Source organism: Cervus elaphus, chromosome 30 (genome assembly GCF_910594005.1).
Source record: "Cervus elaphus chromosome 30, mCerEla1.1, whole genome shotgun sequence".
Taxonomy (NCBI): Eukaryota; Metazoa; Chordata; class Mammalia; order Artiodactyla; family Cervidae; genus Cervus; species Cervus elaphus.
This window is the reverse complement of record NC_057844.1, coordinates 33,055,993-33,075,652: the sequence shown is the minus strand read 5'-3', so window position 1 is coordinate 33,075,652 and position 19,660 is coordinate 33,055,993.

The following is a 19,660-nucleotide window of genomic DNA, read 5'->3' as shown; positions in this document are numbered from 1 at the left end:
ACTCACTGATGCCATCCAACCATCTCATCCTCTGTTGCCCCCTTCTCCTCCTGCCCTCAGTCTTTCCCAGCATCAGGGTCTTTTCCAAAGAATTGGCTCTTCACATCAGGTGGCCAAAGTATTGGAGTTTCAGCTTCAGCATCAGTCCTTCCAATGAATATTCAGGGTTGATTTCCTTTAGGATTGACTGGTTTGATCTCTTATCTCTTTACAAACTTTCTTCTCTAAACCTCACTTTACATAATAATCAGACAGGAGACTTGATCATTCATCACTCACTCCCTCTGCAGTAACTTTTATCCTGTGGCCTGTGGTCCAGCCTGAGATCTGTGCTCTAATCATCACAGGGATGCTTGAAGCCGCAGAAATACAGGAGGTGGGGGTGGGGGGACATTCAGACTTAGACCACCTGCATATTTTCTTTGGCAAATAAGCAGTTTGCTTCTCTTACTCACAGCTATTCTTTTTAGTTGATTTACAATGTTGTGTTAGCTTCTGGTATACAGTAAAGTGATTCAGTTATATATATATGTACATTCTTTTTCATATTCTTTTCCATTATGGTTTACTACAGAATACTGAATATTGTTCCCTGCAATGTAAGTAGGATCTTATTGTTTATCAATTCTATGCATAATAGTTTGCATCTGCTAGGCCAGACTCCTAATGTATCCCTTCCCCCTCCCCATTAATAGCTACTTTTGAGTGAGGGTGTGAGATAATAGAAAGTATATGTTTCTATTAGAAAGATAATAGTATCATAGAAGGTCTCTGTCTCAGTTCCTGTCCCAGAGTTCCTTCAGTTCAGTTGCTCAGTCATGTCTGACTCTTTTTGATCCCATGAACCACAGCACGCCAGGCCTCCCTGTCCATCACCAACTCTCGGAATTCACCCAAACCCATGTCCCTTGAGTTGGTGATGCCATCCAACCATCTTATCCTCTGTCGTCCCCTTCTCCTCCTGCCCTCAATCTTTCCCAGCATCAGGGTCTTTTCAGATGAGTCAACTCTTCGCATCAGGTGGCCAAAGTATTGGAGTTTCAGCAGAGTTCCTTAAGCCCTGATAATTCCTGAAAAGAACACTAGGGGAGCGACTTCCCTGGTGGTCCAGTGGTTAAGATTCAGGGGAATCGATTGGAGAGGGAGGTGGGAGGGGGGATCAGGATGGGGAATACATATAAATCCATGGCTGATTCATGTCAATGTATGACAAAAACCACTACAATATTGTAAAGTAATTAGCCTCCAACTAATAAAAATAAATGAAAAAAAAACCAAATTGAAAAAAAAAGATTTCACCTTCTAATGCAAGAGGTGTGGGTTCGATTCCTGATCCAGGAGCTGAGATACCACTGCCTCACATATAAACCCAAATGTAAAAAAACATAAAACAGAAGTAATATTGTAACACACTTGAAAAAGACTTTAAAGATTGTCCACATCAAGAAAAAAAGAAATCTTAAAAAAAAATCCCACTAGGGGCATTTCTTGTTCTAACATTGGTCTCAGGCACCAGCTCCTGACACAGGGCTCCCAAAACCCTTGTAATTTCCTGGGGGAATAGGAGTGTCCTTTGTTCTAATGAGACAACTCTGGGTGGGCTCCTGGATGGCTCCTGGATGAGGGCTGGTCATTGGAAAGAGCAAGCCGTGATGAGAAGCTTGGAGTTTTAGCCCCACCTCATTCTCTTGAGCAGGGAGAAAGGCTGAGGATGGTGTTGATGACCTTGCCTTGGGCTTCCCAGGTGGTGCTAATGGTAAAGAACCTGGCTGCCAATGCAAGAGACATAAAAGACGTGGGTTTGATCCCTGGGTCAGGAAGATTCCCTGAAGGAGGGCATGGCAACCCAGTCTAGTATTCTTACCTGGAGAATCCCATGGACAGAGAAGCCTGGCAGACTACAATCCATAGGGTTGCAGAGAGTCGGACACGACTGAGCAACTAAACCACCACATAAAGACACCAGCCATACCCGCTCCAGTGTGTCTCATCTAATGAATGTCTCATCTAATGAACGTCTAATGAATGACTCTATTTCCAATTAAGGTCCCACTCTGTGGTACTGGGGGTGAGGATTTCAACCTCTAAAGTTTTGTGGGGACAAAGTTAGCCCATAACAAAGTTCACCTCTGAAGAGAAAAATGTGCGAGTCCAAAGGTGCGAGGCCCTGCAGCAAATTAGGGGTAAACTGGGTCAGGAAGATAGCTCAGGAATATGGTAAACTTTTCATAGGGGGTTGGAGGGCCACAGCCCTGCAGTACTGGCTGCAGGGTCCGGGGAGACTTCAGCAAGGGGTCTCAGGCAGTCCCGGAGGATGGAGTGCAGACTGGGTGTGCTGGGTGACCTTGAAAAGTCCTTCAGTTTAATGTCATTGAATAAGCATTTGCCAAGCACCCTATGCTAAGAGCTGGGTACCCTGCTGCTGCCCACAGAGAACTCACAGGTTTATGGTCAATGTCTACTTTTTTTTTTCCTAGAATTCAAAAACACTTGAGACTTCCCTGGTGGTTTAGTGGCTAAGACTCCAAGCTCCCAATACAGGGGGCCCAGGGTCACTTCCTGGTTCAGGGAACTAGATCCTGTATGCCACAACTAAGAGTTTGTATGGTGCAACTAAAGATCTCACGTGTTGCAACTAAGGTCAAAAAACCTGAGTGCCACAACTGAGACCCAGCGCAGCCAATAATAAATAAATAATTTAAAAACAGAAAACAAACCAAAAAAGCCCAAAACAGTTAAGTTCCTTTTCAAACCACATTTTCATTTGTCTTGAGCTAGACAGAGAGGTAAAAAGCAGCGAAACCAACAGCCAGGCACTAAATTACAAAACAAAGTGGTAAAGTGTCAGTTTTCTACTGGTTTTGAAACAAACAGTAATGGCTGATGGGATAAAGGAGTGGGGGGTTGGGTGGCGAGGGCCACACAAGAGGTAGGAATGAGGCTCATGGTCTCACCTCCACGTGTCCTGTTCTGACAAAAGGAGTCGCCTTTATGAGGCTCTGCAGATGTCAAATGTGTCTTGCCTGAGATTCAAGACAAGGTGTCTCTGCTCGAGGCATGCCAAATTTGCAAGCATTACAATACGGTCTCTTAATAGCAGAGTTAAATTTAATACAGCACATCTTGCATCCTGTTGAGATTTGGGAACTTACACATGCTTGTCTCCTGTCTGCCATCACTCTGCCACCACGCCACCTGGTTCAGGAAGCTGGACCTGCTGTTTCTGGTTGGCAAAAATGGGAATAATAATAATTTTCTAGCATGACGATGAGACCTGGACAAGATAGCACATTACGGACCCTGGCCCGATCCTGGCACACAGTGACATGTATAAGAGCGTTCTCCAGGCTTGCTCAGAAAGCCACAGCTGTCCCTGTTGTGGCTTCAGGAGTTCGGAGGAGCCAGTGCCGGGACGTGGTTCAGGGGGAGCTCTGGGGGCCGGGCAGGAGACTGGTAAAGAGGGGGACAGACTTGGAAGCAGAGGCCCAGGGAAGCTCAGGGGAGGAGGGCCTCGGGAATATCGGCACCACATCTGAGCGAGGCCTGGGTGGGCAGGCGCACTCCTTCCCCACACCTGTGCGTCCCTCTGCCCATGGCCACTGTCTGGGATCCAGACCCCAGGGTCTTCAAGGGCTCCTAACTCACCTCCCCGCTCCTTCCCATCTGCCCGTAGAAAGATCCCATGGGTTCAAATCCCCTCCCACCCACCTGGGCTTACAGCCCTCCGCCGCTGCCGATACCTTTAGTACAAAGTCACATCCCCTCCCGTGGTTCACAATGCCCTCCAGATGCGGTCCCTCAGGCCCCACCAACTTGCTGCCTGGCTGACAACTACATGGAAGAAACTGTCCTCCCTTGTCCTCACCATGTTCCCTGTGGTCTGTGGGCCTTTGCACCTTCTGTTTCTTTGACTTAGAATGCACGTACCTTTGTTCTCTGTCAGATTCCTGACAATGTTTCCTCCTCCAGGAAGCCCTCTTTGCCTACCACCCAGTCCAAGACTGAGTTGATATCCACACGAATCCTTAAGTTGCCTGGAGGAACCTCACAGGGTAGCCGGCAGACATGACATTCAGTAAACATCTGCTGACCGAATAGATCTAGGGGGCTCACTGTGGGCTCAGCTGGCAGATAACTGAGATAATTCACCAGCAGCTCACTGCGTGCGTCATTCAGGGGTCCAGCAGGAAACACATGGCTCAATCAGCCAGGGTCTTCAGGAGCGTGCGATCAAGGGACTTTCTATGAAGGCGGAGACAGGGTCAAGGTCAGGCAACAAGGGAGGACGAAGCACCCTCTGGGACTGAGGACCAGGGGAGGGGGCAGCCACCACCACCCTCGGCCTGATCGAACCAGAGGAGGGGCTCTCAGACCCTCAGGGCTGCAGCCGGAGGAGGGGCTGCTGGCCCTCCTGCCTCTGTAGTGGAACGACAAGGGGCCAGTCCATGTGGACACAGCCCTGGGCTCTGAGGAGTGAAGAAGGGTGGTGAGTGAATCCGTGGGGAGGAAACAGACTATCCAGCTATTCCAGTAACCTACCAACCTGTTCTAATCACCCACCCTAAACTGTCAGATGGGCTTCCCTGGTGGCTCAGCGGTAAAGAACCCGCCTGCCAATGTAGGAGACGCAGGTTCAATCCCTGGGTCAGGAAGATCCCCTGGAGAAGGAAATGGCAACCCACTCCAGTATTCTTGCCTGGGAAATCCCATGGACAGAGGAGCCTGGGAGGATTACAGTTCATGGGGTCACAGAGTCAGACACGAGTTTGCAACTAAGCCTACGTGCGCGTGCGTGCACACACACACACTGTCAGAGTGGTGGACTCCAGCTGCTGGTGTTAACATTTCCATTCCTCAGAATGGAACAGATTAATCTGCCAACTATATAGAGAATAAAAATATTTTCATTAAATTAAAAAGATTAAGACTTTTTAAAAAACTTAATTTAGGCTCTGGGTTTTATTGTAATTTAATAAAAGTAGTTTTTAACTTTTAAAAGTCTGCTTGGAGATTTGTCCTGAACTGGATATGATTCAGCCTCAATCTGCGAGTGGATCTGCCTATTGCCAGATGGCATGAGGTCTGAGCAAGGGCCTCTTGTCTGACCAAGGACATCCTTTCCCGAGGCGTGGGCATCTCCACAGAGACAGGTATAACCGTCTCCCTACTGTCTGCCCACCAGTCTGGAAGTTAGATGCTGGCCCCAGGGAGAACTGGCAATTCGAGGGTTAACAGATTGTCACCTGGATGACATCAGTGTGCAGACCGGAAGCTTCCTGCCTGAATAGACATGCTTCTTACCTTGCAAATCTGCACACAGCCTCCTGTCTGGGGCGTGCAAAGACGCCTGTGTGCATGAAGGGCTTGAGGCCAGCTGCTCTTGTCTGGATTTAGGTGGCTTCTTGGCTCAGGCCAGAAGCCCCTTCTTGACTTCTGAGCTTCTTGGCTCAGAGTGCCAGCAAGTGGAGGCTGCAGGGGCCAGATGCGAACCCAGCCTCAGGCCCCCCAAGGAAACCTAAAGTTAAAACAGCATCAGAGGAACCACAGCTGAGAATTTTGCACCTGCATCTCCATCTTCCTGAACCCAAGCTCCAGGCCTCTCTTTGGGGAACCCAGCTCTGGTGGCCGTGTGTCTGTCACACAGTCTTTGCCATTTCAAGACCACTTGGGGTGGGGGGGCAGAGCTGGGGCAGTGAAGGGAGGAAAGAAGGGTTCTATCTGGGTGCTCTCAGGGGTCCCTCAGGGTTGCTGGCGCAGAGAGGAAGGCAGCACCCTGGACAGCAGCCAGGGTCCAGAGCACAAGCCTGGAGCAGGGTGGAGTCTGGACAAGGACAGAACTCAGTTCCCCCAATCGATGGGGCTCTGACTAAGCTAAGCAAGTGCAGGACCCCTAGGAGTAGGGGGTCTGTCGTCAGAACCCACAGAGGTGCCAGGGGAGGGCAGGACCTGGGGAGCTTGTGGGCAATACCTTATCCTGGGCTGCGGCTTCCAGTGAAGGCAGGACAGCGTCAACCACCACAACCAGTCAATCTTCCCTGGATCCAGAATCTTGAAGTCTGGACTCCCATTCTGCTCCTACACTGACCAGCTGTGCCTGACTCCAGTTACGGGTCTTCCCTGAACCGCCATTTCTTCCTCTGAAAGACAGAGTATAATCGTGCCTGCCTGCTGAGGCTTTGGTGAGGACTGAGGGCAATGTGAGCTCTCGGTGATGGTGGCAGCCACCATTGCTAATGTAGGAATGAGTTTGATAGGGTAGCTCTTCCAGAAGCCAGTGTTTGCTGCTGGCCCTGTACTCTGCCAACATTTCCTAGGAAGCATCGCTGTGTCTGAGGAGCTGTGAACGCAAACACGACCAAGCCCAGGACTTCCCAGGAGAAGCTCCACAGGCAGGTGGAGGGTTGTGGGGTACACTGATAACTCTACGCTTGTCTTTCTCCCTAGAGTCCAGCAGTGTCTGCAGACGAGCTATGGAAGGCTGTAAATAGCTAAGCAATAAATAAATAATGAACCCAATTACATGTGTGCCTGACTCTTTGTGACCCCGTGGACTGTAAGCCCTCCAGGCTCCTCTGTCCATGGGATTCTCCAGGCAAGAATACTGGAGTGGGCTGCCATTTCCTCCTTCAGGGGATCTTCCCGACTCAGGGATCGAACCCAGGTCTCCTCAGGCTCCTGCATCAGAAAGTGGATTCTTCACTGCTGAGCTACCTGGGAAACCTAATTACAGATGGTTTTAATTCTGTGAGCCTGCCTGGCCACCAGACACGGGAGTCAAATAGAGTGAATGTAATTTCCTTTAACCACACCTTCCTGAAGGTGGAGAGTGTTTGTGGGTAATCTCTGCATCCCCCACACACTGGAGAGCACGTGTCAGGCCAGTGCAGCCTACTGCCTGCTGTCCCCCAGGTCACAGGGAAGCTTGGAATCTAGAGCGGTGGAGTATCTCAGAGGCAGACTCCTGCCCCCCTCCCCGGGGTAAAGTGATTGGAGAGTCATTCCCTATGGACTGAAACCCCAAGAGGAGACAAGCAGGACAATTAAGGGAAGAGGCTGGGCCCTGTCCAGACCGCATATTTCTCATTTCTGAAGTCAGGAGACCTCCCAGACCGCATGTGCTCAGAAAAGGCTCCTTGGAGGCCAAAGGGGAGTCATGTCAAGGGGTGTTCTACCTAGATGCCTTTGCGGTAAGATCCATCTTGGCTGAGATGCATGCACCCACATAGGAGGACCCTGAGATATACCAAATATGGATGGTGAACCAGGCAAATCAAAACAAGTGGCCAAAGGAAACCCGGAAGAAATACGCCATAAAAGTAATTCAAATCATCATGAGGGCGGGACTCGACTATCTCTTTCTCTGAGTCTGCCCACATGCCATCCACATGTACCGTACTCTTTTCCTCTTAATAAATACTTTGTTTCGCTGCTTTTCATCTTTGTGAGAATTTTTTTCTGCAAAGCCCAAAGGGCCAGGGCCCTCATCACTGACCACTGGTCTAGTGGCTGGGATCTGGTGCTCTCATCGCCACGACCAGGCCTCAATCTCTGGGAATTGCACAGCAGACAAGGATGCCAAGGCCTGGAAAGCCCCTTCCGCCCAGCTCTTCTCTGGGGCCAGCCGATACAGCGCTATTCCGAGCTGTGGGCGGGAGAGTGCCTGCCATGGCCCGAACACCCAGAAAAGCAGCTCCTCAGAGAACACAGGCTCCTCTCGCTCATGACCAGTCACCGCTCCGGCCCGGGGCTCCCCTGGCTCCAGACGCTCCTCGGGCCCCACGGAGGACCCCCTACTCACCTGCCCGGAGCCCCAAACTGCAGATTCACAGGAGCTGCACAGACACCAAGGAAGGGCGCTTCCCCAGAGCACAGGCAGGGCTTGAACTGTGGAAGCTTCTACATGAGAGAAGGACAAATCCATTAACTTGTCAGGTCCTTCCTCTTGGCAGAAACGCAATCGATTCTTGCAGAGAGGAGGCCTGGTGCCCATTTCCGTGCTCCTCTGTGGTCTGAGCTCGGGCTCCAGGTGTGCTGGCCAGGATGGTGTTCACAGCAGGGGTTAGGGACCCCTCTACCGGGCAGACAGGAAGCTGGAAACTCCCATGAGCCAGACAGGAAGCTGGAAACTTCCATGAGCCAGACTGTGATGCAGAATCTCAACCTTGGCCCCGAGAAACACTGAGGGCTGGAGTTGTACGTGGGACAATTTTTATAAAAACATATGATAAAACGTAATCCCTTTTTCAAAATAGAAATAAAAATGAATCTTATTGAAATAATTTTGACTGATGCTTTGGATACTCATGAATTGTAACCTATTTGTATTCTAAGTTTTCATAGATGACTTTGCATATTTTCGTAAGAAAAATGGGAGAGAGTCTGCTTAAACTTTGAAAAAATGGGAAGCAGTGACATTTATCCAACATCTGGTGAGCATGGACCATGTAACACTTACAAACAGGATGTAACCCATTCTTCATTTAATGAAGATTGGATTAAAACAATGGAATTGGAAATAAGAAAGAAAGCTATTCGAACTGAACCAATGGCTTGAATAGATCAAACAAGATCTCTGAAACTTCATATTCTGTAGCACATGAAGATTTAATTACTAATCAAAACAGCGAGAGTGGAAGTGGGCCTTCTTCTGCTCTGGCTAAGGCTCTAGCACATAAGGAGAGCCATGGGCCATTGAGATTCTCATTACAAAACCTGCCCTGCAGGACCCGTAGGCAGAGATGGTGTGTGTGTGCTCAGTCGTGTCCAACTCTTTGCGACTCCACAGACTGTAGCCCGCCAGGATCCTCTGTCCCTGGAATTTCCCAGGCAAGAATACTGGAGTAGTAGGTTGCCATTTCCTACTCCAGGGGATCTTCCTGACCCAGGGATCAAACCCTCATCTCCTGCATTGGCAGGTGGATTCTTTACAACTGAGCCACCAGGGAATTACCATGGTCTGAACTTGGGACATGCCACCAGGCTACAGTTCATCGGATCATATATTTTCTCCCAGAAAATTTTAAACCAAGATTTATAGAACAGCAGTTAGCCAATAGCATCATCTGAAAAGAACAAGAAATGGTATATAATTTCAAAGGTCGTAGCACTGTGGCTCCCACAAAATAGATTTTAAAATTTACTTGAAAAGCATTACCAGCTCACACTCCTCTGGGCGAGATGAGTCACCTAGTCTTTAAATAAATACACGTTGAACATCAGTGCTGAAAGGAACTGGAGGTAAAGATGGAGACCCTGGCCTCATGGAGCTTTTACTCCAGTGGAGAAGGTGGTGTGACTCAGAGTCAGGCACAGTGACCCCCAAGAAGACACGGCTGCTGGTCACCCACGAAAGCCATCTGGAGGGAGGACTAAGTGTTGGTGCATCACCCTGCCCCCCAGCCAACCATCAAAGGATGGTTCTAGCTCTCCCCCTGACCCTGGGGCCGGCTGCCTCCTCCCACTCCTTTCTGTAAGTAGCCTCTGTGATTTTAGGTGGGATAACACAGTGAATTTCTTTTTAGGAAGCAGCAGCGTTCAAATGCATGGAAATTCAGAGAAGGGAGACAGCATGGCCAAAGCTGATGTTTTTTAAAAAAACCTTCATGATGATGAATGTGCCCTTTCCTGGGATAAATGGCCGCCTGGCCCCTGGGCTATAAACCCGGGTTCCTGAGATGTTAATTGGAGCTGTTTAAAAAAAATAAAATAACAGGCTGTGAGATGAGAGTTAGAAAAAAAAAAAATAGGAAGCTGGAGCTGCAGATGGGTGGAAGTCTCACTGATTCCTATAGAAATAGAGCTTTTAAAATTAGCTTGGTGTAAAAATAGTCCAGGACGTGGGATTGATTTACTATCTTTACTTCCCACTGTTGATTCCATTTCTGTTTTGAGAAATCTATCATGTTGGCGGGTTCCTCAAAGACTCAATCTGGGCTCTGGCCTCAGTAACTATGACAATGGCTGATTGCTGGGGTTCACACGTGGGCCGGCAGGCAAGACCTTGGACGTTTTCACAGCCTGGCCTTTGACTTGTCTTCCTGTTGTTGCTACTTGTCCGGGAAAAATCCTTGGCTTCTTCCTTCATGATATGTTGTCACATTCCTATGCATGCACACTCAGCTGCCTCAAGTCGTGTCCAACTCTGTGGGACACCTTGGACTGTAGCCCGCCAGGCTCCTCTGTCCGTGGGATTCTCCAGGCAAGAATACTGAAGTAGGTTGCCATTTCCTCCTACAGGGGATCTTCCCGACCCAGGGATCGAACCCATGTCTCCTGCATTGCAGGCAGACTCAGTGCTCTGTAAACAGTGTCTATGGACATTTTTACCATAAGAAAGACGGAATCTCTCCATCCCCTGCCAGCTGGCTGGATGCCACCCCCTGCGAGGCCAAGGAGGACATGCCTCCTTCCCTGTGTTCATCACGCACCCTCCTGTGTCCCCATATCCTGCTGCAAGGAGGGGGCCACAGTGTTTAACAAGCAGGCATGCAGGTAGCCCCCAGACCCAAATAGGGACCCCAGTCTCAGCTCCTCTAAGGAGACTGCCGCCCTCTGCCAGCAGGGCAGGTCAGCACCGCAGCGGGCTGGGCTGCTAGCAGCCTGCCACCCCGCCAGGCAGCCTGCCCAGAGAACCCAGGCACCTGCCATATTCGCTGACCTCATCATTTCTCCACAAGGGGCCCTAGCTCATCTACTGCACCTCTTGGGTGGGACTTCTTAAAATTTGCTTTTTGGTTATTTTTATGCTTCTGAAATGTTTGCTATCACACTGTATGTGGCTTGAACTGCTCGGAGTGTGGACTTCTGATTTTTGCCAGCATCCCTGCCAAGTCTTGATGTGTGCATCCCCCAGGACTTCCTTCAGACTTCTGTAGATGCAGAAAATGCCCCTCTCTAAAGGCTTCCTACAAGGGCTTCAGAAGCCTGGGTGCCCAGAGCAGGAAGATGTGCAGTGACCTTGGGCTGGCCGTGCCTCTCTGAACACAGTTGGGTGTAGAGGCCGACCTGCCACCCTGGTCTTTAGTGCTCCATGACCGGGGTGACCACACAGCTTATTGCCTGGGCAGGACATGCTGCAAGTAAGACCGGGGCGCTGATCAGAGCTGGCCAGCACAGTGGACACAGGCTTGGCGCCTCAACACTGGGCTGGTATCCCTCCTCCAGCCTTGGCTGCCCCCATGCACTCCAGCAAACAGAACTCCAATGGCAGCCTGAGATCTCAGAATTGCTCCAGAACTTCACTCACCTCTAAAACAGATAGTGTGCTGTTCCCAAGAACCATACCATAGAGCTGGAAGGAATCCTGGACAATGTCTAATTGTGTCCCTTTTCAGATGAGTAATGGGGAGGCTGAACTTATTATCCACAGCTACCTAGTGGCAGTCAAGATGGGGCCTTAGTTCCAGAACCTCAGGGCACATGTTTATCCCTTGATGCTATTTTTAAAATGCCTTTCCACCCAGTGCGTCCTCCTCCACTCATTTGTCTGGTAAGTCGGTGTCCATTCATTTATTCATTCATTCGTCAGCCTTAAAATCGCAAACTCTTGTGGGCAGTTAAGCTCAGGACAGGATGACAGGCAGAAAGAGCAGGGATGGCTCTCAGGGGATTGCCGCGGACGGTGACCTGTGAGCGGAATCCTAAATCAGGAGCAGGTTTTCCGTCTGCTTTGGTTACAGCTTCCAGAGTGCATTTCAGAGCCACTCTCTGAAATGATGGGGAAGGGGAGGGGGTTCAGTTCAGTTCAGTCACTCAGTCGTGTCCGACTCTTTGCGACACAGTGGACTGCAGCATGCCTGGCCTCCCTGTCCATCACCAACTCCTGGAGCTTCCCCAAACTCATGTCCATTGAGTCAGGGACCATCTCATCTTCTGTCATCCTCTTCTCCTCTTGCCCTCAACCTTTCCCAGCATCAGGGTCTTTTCAAATGAGTCAGTGCTTCACATCAGGTGGCCAAAGTATTGGAGTTACAGCTTCAGCATCAGTCCTTCCAATGAATATTCAGGACTCATTTCCTTTAGGATGGACTGGTTGGATCTCCTTGCAGCCCAAGGGACTCTCAAGAGTCTTCTCCAACACCACAGTTAAAAAGCACCAGTTCTTTGGCTCTCAGCTTGCTTTATAGTCCAACTCTCACATTCATACATGACTACTGGAAAAACCATACCTTTGACTACACAGATCTTTGTTGGCAAAGTAATGTCTCTGCTTTTTGATATGTTGTCTAGGTTGGTCATAGCTTTTCTCCCAAGGAGCAAGTGTCTGAATTTCATGGCTGCAGTCACCATCTGCAGTGATTTTGGAGCCCTAGAAAATAAAGTCTGTCACTGTTTCCATTGTTTCCCCATCTATTTGCCATGAAGTGTTGGGACTGGATGCCATGATCTTCGTTTTTTGAATATTGAGTTTTAAGCCAGCTTTTTCACTCTCCTCTTTCACTTTCATCAAGAGGCTCTTTAGTTCTTCTTCGCTTTCTGCCATAAGGGTGGTGTCATCTGCGTATCTGAGGTTATTGATATTTCTCCCAGCAATCTTGAATCCAGTCCAGCATTTCTCAGGATGTACTCTGCGTATAAGTTAAATAAGCAGGGTGACAATATACAGACTTGACATACTCCTTTCCCAATTTGGAACCGGTTTGTTGTTTCATGTCCGGTTCTAACTGTTGCTTCTTAACCTGCATACAGGTTTCTCAGGGGAGGGGTTAGCAGTCAGGAATTTAAAAATCAAGGATTATTATTCCAACTTTTCAAAGATCATGTTTTAAAACTCTATACTGTGCTTCCATGGTGGCTCACTGGTAAAGAATCCACCTGTCAGTGCAGAAGACACAGGTTCGATCCCTGGCCCGGGAAAATCCCACATGCTGCAGGGCAACTAAGCTCGCGCTCCACAGCTACCGAGCTCATGTGCCTACAGTCTGTGCTCCACAACAAGAGAAGCCGCTGCAACGAGGAGCCTGCACACTGCAACTAGAGAGTAGCCTCCGCTTGCCAAAAGAGCCTGTGCAGCAATGAAGACCTGGCACAGCCAAAAATAAATAAAGTTATATAAAAGACCCCAAACTATATTCCAATTAGTCGCGTGGGGGCTGGGCCCTGTGGCTGTCAGATCCACCCTTGCCTGAGGGCTTATAGAAGCCCGCAGGCAAACTCCATTCCTCTCTTTAAGACTGTGATAGATCCCTGGTTAAAGGCAGCAGTCCTTGGGAAAGGCCACATTTGGAGTAAAAGACGCCCTCCATCAGCGCGGCTAGGGACTGAGCAGCACAGCCTGAAAAACACCAGAGTCCGCCGCTCAGGTTCAGCTGCAAAACCTAAGATCCTCTCTGCCAGAGAGCAGACCCTGGGGGGCAGTGGCCCCAGTGCTCACCGAGGGGCCCACCCAAGTTCTGTCCCCGTGAACTCAGCCCCTGAGGGTTCTCCTTCCGACAAAGCTCTTCCGAGTCGGACCTGAAGCCGTTTCACCACAGCTGGAGCGAGATGCCAGATCTGGGCCAGAAGAGGGTGCCATGATGTGCCCTCAGGCACATGCCCTCAGAGATCAACAGGGTGGTCTGGTGGCCAGCTGCCAGCACCATGGCTGAGGACAGCGCCCCCTCACCTCTCAGGCACATGCACGCCCGTGACAACACACACACGCAGCCTGGAACCTTCCACCCTGCCATCCTGGCTGGCACCAGGCCCGCCACTGAGCTGGTGCGGTGAGAGCGGTGAGCACATGGCAGACGGGGGTTATTTTTAAACACCCTTGCTCGGAGGCAGCAGTGACCTCAAAGTAGGTTGTCTCTTTTTCCAGCATTTCAGTTGTATTATAAAAGCATTTATTTGTAGAAATAGAGAATGCCAAGCTGCAAAATCACACACGTTACGCAAATAGCAGATGGCGTCTGTTCCTGGGAGCAGCTGGGACACGCCTGTGGGGTCAAGGGACCCACAGGCCACCCCATCTTGAGAACAACCATCCCCAGGAAACACGCTCCTCCTGAGACCCAGGGGCCCTGGGTGGACAGGGGTTCCTGAAGACAGGAAGGTGGCCCCAGGCCCTTCCAGGCAGGGGAAGCAGGGTCTGCTGGTGGGATGGCACCTTCCATGACCCGCCTGCTGCACCCTTGCTGCCTAGGAAAGCTGGGGGCATTTCTCATCTTCCCCAGGCCAAAGTGAATGCACTTTCCTCTGTCCATCAAAAGACAGGAGAGTAACAGGGGGAGGGGGAGGGTGGGATGAACAGGGAGAGTAGCACTGACATATATACCCCACCACATGCAAAACGGATAGCCGGTGGGAAGCTGCCGGGGAGCCCAGCTCAGTGCTCTGGGATGGCCTAGAGGGGTGGGGTGGGGGGTGGGAGGGTTCACGAGGGGGGCACATATGTATACAAACAGCTGATTCATTGTTGTATAGCAGAAAGGAACACAACAGTGTAAAAGCAACTATACTCCAACTTAAAAATTAGTTAACCAATTTTTTTAAAAGACAGGAAAGAGGAAAAGGACTCAACTTCCACTCGGGGAGCCAAGAAATATGATGGATACCTGAAGGGTTGCATGGGTCCTCAGGAATTGGGTCTCTGAATAGTAATAATAATAATAATAATATAGCAGCATACTAATATACTATATTATTATTTTATTAACATTAAATAACATGAGGATGATAATATATAAAATAAAAGAATGATATCTTAATAGAATATTTAATACTATTATTAATAGATTATCATCACTTCAATGGACTGTTCTGAAAAATTGATTAGATCCTTACATACGTCAATGCTACAGGATACTAGGAGTCCAAGACCCTCAGGGGCTTACAGGTTAGGAGAGAAAGATACACAAGCAGAGGATATCACTAAAATACAGCAGAGGAGCCACGGAGGAGAGCAGGACAGAGGAGAGCGCTCGGCCAGCCCAGGTGGAGGCACCACCAACCCACAGAGAAGGTTCCCGGGGGCTTGTTGGTGGCACCAGGTTATTGGGAGGGTCAGAGGTCGTGTAAACAAAGAGGTCTAAAACATGGAGAGTCCTCTGAAAAATAGCCCCGTGGATGTTCTGTTCTGAGCCTGGGCATGCCTGCTGAAGCTCCCCTGGAGGACTCGGCTTGGTTCTCCCCGAGGCGAGGACCCCCACCCCCTGGTGTGTGCCCCCCACAAGGCACACACTGCAGCCTCCTCCCCTCTTCACACCTCCCTGTCTCCCACTGGACCAGGGGCCCCAGACAACGTGCCTGTCACCCCTGCGTCCCCAGTGCTGGGCAGTCACCAGCGGGTCATCGATACGCGTGTCTACAGTAAATGAGTGAGCGATGAACAGCCGTGGAGGAGGTTCACTAAGGAAGCCTGAGTTGCCCCAGACGGGGCACAGCCAGCACCCAGATCACCGCCCACCCCCAGCGCCCCAACCCCGGCTTTCAGACCCAGTGCCAAGCAGGAGTTTGCTTCCAGTGCCAGTGTGTCTGCTCAGGGAGCTAAGCAGTTTCTTAAGGTGATGGTTAGAGCTCTCCTCTGAAGCAGGAAACCCACGCGCCTGAAAAGCTCACCGGCCTCATTCCACACCAGGAAACCTTCAGCAGAGAGACCAAAGCCTTCACCTCAAGAGAGACCGAAACTCAGTCTCTGCCATTCATCCCTGGGCCACCCACAAGCTTTGTTGCTGCTTGATTTTTTTTTCCAGTTTCTCTGAGGAAGGAGTGACTATATCCAGGTGATGTTTGTGAACTTGTACAAAATCGCAGCCTCATCTCAATTCCTCAGAGCTCTGCACTGGCATAAAAAGCCACACAAGGATGACCATGCTGGGGAGATGAGACCAGGAAAACCCTGGCGTCTCAAAGGCGTGTGCAACAATGACCCGCTGCCACCACCACACGCTTCTCAGCAAGTGAAGCTCGCTTCTTTCCCATCATTAGATTTCCTTCTGACCCAGATGTCCAGGGCCTGCTTTAGGGAACCACAAACATAAGGAGGTAATAAAAGCTGCTACGAAAACCCAATATTTATCCACAAAAGAGCAGTATCTCCCTTTTACTCTAGTGGAATTTTAACTGAACCAGGAACCTGGCACAAACTGTCTCTCCAAAATATGAACCTGAAGGGTTCTGGAAATGACCCTTTTCTTTCCTTACAGAGATTTATTAAATAAACTCTGATTCCAGCAATTTAATTCACTTGTCTCTTATTATTTGACGACTCTTGAGCGTTATACTATAGATAAAACAAAGACATCTGATGCAAAGAGCCTACTCACCGGAAAAGATCCTGATGCTGGGAAAGATTGAAGACCGGAGGAGAAGGGGGCGACAGAGGACCAGATGGTTGGATGGCATCACTGACTCAATGGACATGAGTTTGAGCAAGCTCTGGGAGATAGTGAAGGACAGGGAAGCCTGGCGTGCTGCAGTCCATGGGTCAAAGAGTCAGACACGACTGACAGACTGGACAACAACAGAGCCAGATCATGAATATAGAAATGTATGTGAAATGTACACTCTTTCATCTCCATAAAGAAGAGTCAATAAGCATTTTTATTATACATATCTCTATAGACGACGGAGAAGGCAATGGCAACCCACTCCAGTATTCTTGCCTGGAAAATCCCATGGACTTAGGAGCCTGGTAGGCTGCAGTCCATGGGGTCATGAAGAGTCGGACATGACTGAGCGACTTCACTTTCACTTTGCACTATCGTGCATTGGAGAAGGAAATGGCAACCTACTCCAGTGTTCTTGCCTGGAGAATCCCAGGGATGGCGGAGCCTGGTGGGCTGCCATCTATGGGGTAGCACAGAGTCAGACACGACTGAAGCAACTTAGCAGCAGCAGCAGCTATAGACGACTACATGCTCTCCTTACAGAGATGGAACTTGAATGATTCTCCGAGGATATAATGATTCTCCTGTATGAACTGCAATGAGCATGTTTTTACTCCTGGAAAACTGAGAAAAGCCTTTTAAGACCCATTACTTCGTGCCATTGGGACTCTCAAGATGAAGGCATAGAGGATTTAAAGACCATTTCCTCCCCATTCTTCACTTTATTGTTGTGCATTTGCTATCACGCAAATAAGTTGTACACAAGTATTTTTCCTCTGTTTTGTTAATATTTATACACAATATTCCTGTTTCCTTACATAATTCTTTGAGCAGCTGATGTTCAGTAATAGGGGTACTATGGAGGAAACATGATAGACAGAGCCTACCTTTCTGAGTCCTGGAGCCAGAGTTCAAGTCCCAGCTCTGAGCCTTCCTGGTCACGCACCACTCAGAGACCCTCTCTCCTCTGTGCGAAGTGTAGGCGATGCTTTCCCTGCAGATCTGTCCTTGGGCACTGATACACCATTGGGCATGTAGTGGGGTCAGTACATAATGACAGTCACTGTTATCTTCATGACTATTTTACCCTCTCTGGGCCATTCCCCTTTAACCGCCTCTGTGATTTCACACTAAGCATGATGCTGGCTGTCCGGGGTTCTGTGTGAGCTTCCTCACTCCTCCTCCTCACCTCCAGATTTCATGCTAATTGAGAAGTAGACGCAAATCCCAGAGGAAATTAACACACAATATTCACTTAATTGCTCTCATGGTCACACTGCAGAATGCAGTGTACACCGGGTGCTGAGGTGGGTTCTCCTTCAGTCCGGCCTCTCCCTCTCAGTCCAGACCCTGAGACTGACGTGCTGAGAGAGTGGGGTCAGCATTCCCTCCCCCAGCTGTGGAGAACCTGCAACTCTCCTCTGATCCCAGGGAGCAGGAAAAACTAAGACTCAGACAGCCGAGCCATAATTACATCCAACATAGTACATCCAAGGAAGGCTGAGCGTTGAAGAATTGATGCTTTCGAACTGTGGTGCTGGAGAAGACTCTTGAGAGTCCCTTGGACTGCATGGAGATCCAACCAGTCCACCCTAAAGGAAATCAACCCTGAATATTCATTGGAAATACTGAAGCTGGGGCTCCAACACTTTGGCCATCTGATGTGAAGAGCTGACTCATTGGAAAAGACCCTGATGTTGGGAAAGATTGAGGGTAGGAGAAGGGGGCAACAGAGGATGAGATGGTTGGATGGCATCACCGACTCAATGGACATGAGTTTGAGCAAACTCCGGGAGATAGTGAAGGACAGGGAAGCCTGGTGTGCTGCAGTCCATGGGGTTGCAAAGAGTCAGACAAGATTGAGTGACTGAACAACAATAACAACAACATCTAATCTCTGTTTAGAAACAGAGATCAAAGAATGTCATAGTTTCACTCTCTCCTGGGGGAGGGAGAGTAGGGAGGGGAAAAGAAGCAGACAGACAAAAGACATTCCTTAATTCTTCCCCAGTGAGGCAAGGAGTATTGAGAACACATCCATGTTACAGTCCAAGGAGGAGAGGAAAGAATGATTAGAACAAAAGCATATTTGAAGAAATTCTGGCCACTGTCTTAGTTTTTCCTGAAGGAATGTGTTATCACAAAGCCCTTCTGGGTGACCACCAGACCCTTTCCAGCTCCATTGTGGACGATCACACTTCTGACACCTAGGACGTCTGTGTCTGGTTCCCCAGTAGGTGTAACTCCCAGCACCCTGGTTCAGCCTTTGCTGCCGTCTCAACAGATCTAATGGGGTGCTGGGTGCCCTGAAGGCCACTGGTAACAACTGGCTGGCTCTGGTGCCCAGCAAGCCAAAGGTTCCGAGTGATGGCCCCACCCACAGCCCCTGATGAGGAAGGGCGCATGGCACTTCTGCTCCAGCCTTTGTGTGCCCACTGGGGTGATTGATTTCCTTCTGGTACTCGATGGTCCAGGCACATCTTTTCCAGGGCAGCTGGGCACATCTAAGGCTTATCATCAGTGAGCAATGGGCCCCAGGAGGCAGGAAGCTTCAGTCTGAAGCACATTTTTTCTCTCTCTTATTTTGAGTAGCTCTGTGCTTTTCCAGCAAAAGCATGTCATCTGGCTCGGGACAAAATCCAATTTTCAGCCAGTCTGCTTTCTCCTTTAAGCAAGTTGTTCTCAATTCCCTCCAGATGGATAATTTATTACTGTGTCTTGCAGGGCCCTGCTCTTAATTGCTAGCTCATTCCCCCTTAAGCATCACGGGCTCTTTGGCCCAGCTGTGTGTGGGTGCTGGATCACAGAGTCCAGAGAAAGGCCAGTGCTGTGGTTGGCTTTTCCAATGATGACAGCTCCATTCACAGCAGCAAAAGCCCATTAAATAAGTCCATCCGTATTGCCCTTCTGTCATGTATCTATATTGCACAAAGAAAATTCATGGAATTAGAACTGCCATATGACCCAGCAATCTCACTCCTGGGCATACACACCGAGGAAACCAGATCTGAAAGACACACGTGCACCCCAATGTTCATCGCAGCACTGTTTATAATTGCCAGGACATGGAAGCAACCTAGATGCCCATCAGCAGACGAATGGATAAGGAAGCTGTGGTACATATACACAATGGAATATTACTCAGCCATTGAAAAGAATTCATTTGAATCAGTTCTAATGAGATGGATGAAACTGGAGCCCATTATACAGAGTGAAGTAAGCCAGAAAGATAAAGACCAATACAGTATACTAACACATATATATGGAATTTAGAAAGATGGTAACGATAACCCTATATGCAAAACAGAAAAAGAGACACAGATGTACAGAACAGACTTTTGGACTCTGTGGGA